At 30.1% G+C, this 4,813-nt stretch overlaps 1 long non-coding RNA gene across 1 annotated transcript; it reads left to right on the top strand.

Moving 5' to 3' along the window:
- Positions 1-212: 212 nt before the first annotated feature.
- On the top strand, positions 213-4,041 carry LOC132804084 (uncharacterized). The gene is made up of 3 exons (XR_009639235.1): positions 213-424; positions 3,466-3,559; positions 3,645-4,041. It is a non-coding gene; the product is annotated as an uncharacterized LOC132804084 (long non-coding RNA).
- The last annotated feature ends 772 nt before the right edge of the window (positions 4,042-4,813 follow it).

Raw genomic sequence — 4,813 nt, 5'->3', positions numbered from 1 at the left:
TCCAAGGTATAGTATTATACACAATAATCCACAATCCAATATATTTATATAACTATTTAAATAATACTTATAAACATCGTATTAAAATGCTCCCATATATACCAATATAAACATATATATATATATATGGATTAGATATAGTAATGACACAATAAGGACACTATAGTAAGTATATCCTACATGGCTTCCATGTCAATTAAAAATGTGTACACATCATTAATAATCAATTTAAAAGAATTATAACCCATTTAACCACATACAATTAAGAAACACTAGGTAAGTAGCCAAAAAAAAAAAAAACACCGGCAAAGTTTCTCGTAGTCCACCTATCTGTGGCCTTGACGGTTGCTTCAGCAAGTGACTGTTGGTATCTTCTTCTACCCACTATTGGCATCTTCTTCCAATTTATGGCTGCTAATTCCAGGTTAGATTTTGTTATTTATTATGATCATTGTTGTTTTTTAATTTAGGGTTTAGGGAATATAGACCATTGTTGGTTTTAATATAATCATTGTGGTATAAGCATTACTATTATCTTTGTTATTTATGGTTGTCGATTTTTTAGCATTGCTGGTTTAGGGAATATAATCATTGTGGTATAGCAATGTAGCTCGTTCTCCCAATATATGGCTGTTCATATTACTATAAAACTTTTAACTTGTAAACTATCAAATTTTTGCATTAATAATGTTCTAATAAAAATAAATATTCTGTTATTAAGTATGTCCACCGAAATTACAAAACAGAAAAATGGAAAATGCTTTCTTCTTTTTTTTTTCTTTTTTTTTTTTGGTTTTCTTTTTCCTATAATATAAAAAAGCAGTTGGTATAAATCATAATTAGTTTTTAGCCTCTCAAACCCACCCTTCATTCTTCAACTCCATCTGCAAAAAGGAGATGTTATTAAATTTGGTTCAGTGTCTTTGAGCTCCGTTGTAAATTATTAACTTTACTTTTCCACTTGTTCCAAGTGAGCCCTGAGCTTGTGCGAAATTGCACTCCAACTGTTTGAAAAATCAACTGTGAGAAACTTCAACAAGAGAGCTATAAGAACATGATTTTTTAATTTAGGGATTATATCTTTTATGAAAAATTTTAGAATTTGAATCTTTTGTTCGATAACTATCAATATTTATTTGCATATTTATATAAATATATTTTTTTATGTGATTAAAATTAGTAATAGTTTTTATATGTATACTCATAACTTGTTTATAGTAATATGCCTAGGGAATCTCCTATTCAATTATATACTACACATGTTGGCGAGGAACGAAAACCTAAACTTGCCCAAGAGTTTCAGTTAATTGAAGAAGCCTTTGATTTTTATAATTCATATGCAAGAGAATGTGGGTTTATGCAGGAATGAGTAGTAGCAAAAAAAGAACAAGGACAAATGAACTTGGAAACAATTTGTTTATTTTAAAGAGGGGAAAACAAATGAAGATTATCAGAAAAGGTGGAAACATTCAAAAACACGATCAGGTGAAAGACATAGGGGTCTACATAGGGTGGGTTGTAAGGCTTAGTTAACAGTGGTTAAGCAAGGATTAAATTGAGTTGAAACTCAATTTGTGGAAGGACATAATCATGTTCTTTCAACTCCATCTAAAGTTCATCTATTAAGATCTCATAGAAAGGTATAAGTTGCAAAAAAAGTTCTGAGTCAACAATCATCTGAAGCAAATGTGCTAGTATGTCAACAAGTCAGAGTGATGGAAATTGAATCAGGTGGTCCTTAAAACATTGGGTGCACAAAGAGGGATATTAGAAATTTTGGAAAGAATTTGGAAAAATGAAGTTGAGGATATTGATGCTAAGTCATTGATAGAATTTTTTTCTTTAGAAAAAGAAAAAAAAAATCCTTCATTTTATTTTGAATATGAAACTGATGAAAATAACAAATTTGTAAAATGGTTTTGGGTGGACTCATTTGCTAGGAGATCATATAAATTCTTTGGTGATGTTATAATTTTTGACACAACATATAACACAAACAAATATGGTATGATATTTGCTCCACTTACTGGGGTAAATCATCATGGACAAATAATCATATTTGGATGTGGTTTTTTAAGCAATAAGAAAACAGAGTCTTCCATTTGGTTGTTTAGCAAATTGTTGGATACTATGCCAAGGGGTGCATCTTAAGTAATTATTACTAATCAAGATCCAGCTAGACAAAAGCCATTTTAGAAGTTTTTCCAAAAACATATCACCGTTATTGTGTTTGGCATATTTTGAACAAATTTCTATCAAAATTGATGCAGTAGTTTATCATGATCATTATCATTTGTTCAAAAATGTTATTTTCAATTCTGAGAGTATTGAAGAGTTTGAAGAAAATTGGGCTCATGTGCTGCAATAGCTAAATTGGAAGGTAATGACTGGTCATACGAATTCTATGAAATTCGCAACAAATGGGGTCCTGTATATGTGAATCAAAATTTTGGTATAGGAATATCAAATAGTCAAAGAGCAGAAGTTCAGATGCATTTTTTAAGAGGTATATTTCAGATAAAAATTCATTAATGGATTTTATCACTCGTTTTAATAGAGCACTTAGTCATCAACAGTATGAAGAGTTGGTTGCTAACCATATTGATATTAATGAAAAACCAAGACTAAGAACTTCATGGGCAATGGAAGCACAAATGGTGAAGATATATACTAAAAACATTTTTACACTCTTTGGATTGAGATATTTGAAAGTCATTCTTATTGTGTAAATTCCATCCATGAAGATGAAGAGCTGGTGACTTATACTATTAATAAGGTTGACTAAGGTTCATCATCAAGGTCTTGAAGGCTTACTTATAATAAACACTCTGATTATGTATCATGTACTTGTAGATAATTTGAATTCAAAGGAATCCCATGTCGACATATGTTGGCTTTTTTTCGTATCAAGCAAGTATTTCAATTACCAACCAATACATCCTACAAAGATAGACAAGAAGTGCAAAAGTTGGAATAGTATGTGATAATAATGGTTGTGAAATCAATGAAACATACAATAAGTCTTTGATGACAAGACATACAAAATTGTCTCAAATATCTTCTCTTGTTGTAGATGATGCATCTTTCACTTAGGAGGGAACCAACCTCTATTGGATGATTTGGAGTCATTGCACAATAAAATTAATTTGATTAATCTTGATATTGGTGTCATTCAAAATTCAACAAGTGGTTAAAGTACTAGAGAAACTCAGAGTGTAAGTAATCCTTCTAATGTTCATGCAAAAGGATGTGGAAAGGAATCAAATCTGTAACAGAGATTACAAGTACAAAAGGGAGATTTTGTCATGGTTGATGGCACCATGGACAAACACATGATGAGTGAAATTGTCCAAAATTACTTGAAAAGTGATATTTCTTAATATTTTTTATTCAATTTCTGCTAGATTCCTATATTTAAAAAAAAAAAAAAATACTAATGATGTTTGCTCTTTTTTCCCCCTTTAGGTCAATCATGAATGAGGAGAATAATATTTCAAATGCTGAACATTTTACTTCTAATGATTGTTCTCAAATTGGGTAGAGAAAGATAACATTGAGTGTAAGTTTTTGTTTTTGCTTTCTATTTTTGTATATCTTGTAAAGTAGTCTTTTTTTTTTTTTTAAATAAAATGTATTTGTTGCAGGTTATTAAAATTGAAATTACTAGAAACAAGTCTTTCAAGCGGTGGGAAAATATGGATAGTCTAGACAATCAACCATTTATTTTTAAAAGAATATTGTTAGAAGCAAGCCTTCAAGCAGTGCAAAAATATGGATAGTCGGGACAATCAAAGTTTATTTGTAAAAGAATATTATCGATGCAATAAAGTATTTTCAGTTGTTTTTATTTTTAATACAAGACAGATGAAGTTTTCAGGTTTTCGTTAATGTCTTTCTTACAATATACTTAATGTAGTTTTAAGTTATTTTAGGTTACAATTTGTTTGAGTTTTTGTAAATAAAACAGAGGTGAAACAATGAAAGTCAATTTTGCAAAGAAAACAGAGGTGAAACATATTTGTGGAGTCATCTTTCAGATATCATGGCTAAGTAGAGCAATGTTGTTTTAGTTACTTTCTAGTAATTTTGTAGTTATATTGTATGTAAGAATCGACATTTTGCTATCTGCTAATATTTATTTTCATGCCATTTCATCTAATGTAGTTATATATGAATTCAACTATGTTTCCATTTATATGCACATATACTAATTTCTTTAATTTATGATGTTGATACACCGGGATGACACAGAGTTCAGAGTTTGGTTTGATCGTATTCTTTAAAAAATATATTTGAAAATTTACCTATAACAACTGAAGCATCCAGTAAATTCTTCTAGTTTAAGATAATTAATGCTTAAATAGAGTGATACTAGAAGATCCGCATGCCTGATTGATCATGGTGTTTCCAAGCGATTTCAAAACTGATTTTCTTATTTCTTTTTCTTTAAATAATCAAAATAGGATGGTAAATTTACAGAAGCCTCAGAAAAACTCTGTAAATGGATAGGCCTATTCCTTGGCCATATCCTTCTTACGTGTAATTGTATGCTTACCAGTTGCCATCAAACACTTGGTCATACCCTTCCCTTCAAAAAAAAAAAAAAAAAAAGAAGGGAAAAATAAAATAAAACCACAGTTGGGCATATCCTATTTGACCACCTTTGTCAAGACTAGTGAATCTTTATCTCCTGAGCGTTTGGTCATGTTTATCTCATGAAGCTAGGTTACCTAGCTAGCTTCTCTAACCAGTGTTTGTGCAACGCCATGTTTGACAACATTACTGATGATCTATGAGTTTTTTCACTGGAAAA

The sequence above is a fragment of the Ziziphus jujuba genome, chromosome 6 (assembly GCF_031755915.1).
Source record: "Ziziphus jujuba cultivar Dongzao chromosome 6, ASM3175591v1".
In the NCBI taxonomy this organism is placed as follows: Eukaryota; Viridiplantae; Streptophyta; class Magnoliopsida; order Rosales; family Rhamnaceae; genus Ziziphus; species Ziziphus jujuba.
The sequence above is the reverse complement of the archived record's forward strand: the minus strand, read 5'-3'. Positions and strand labels throughout refer to the sequence as shown.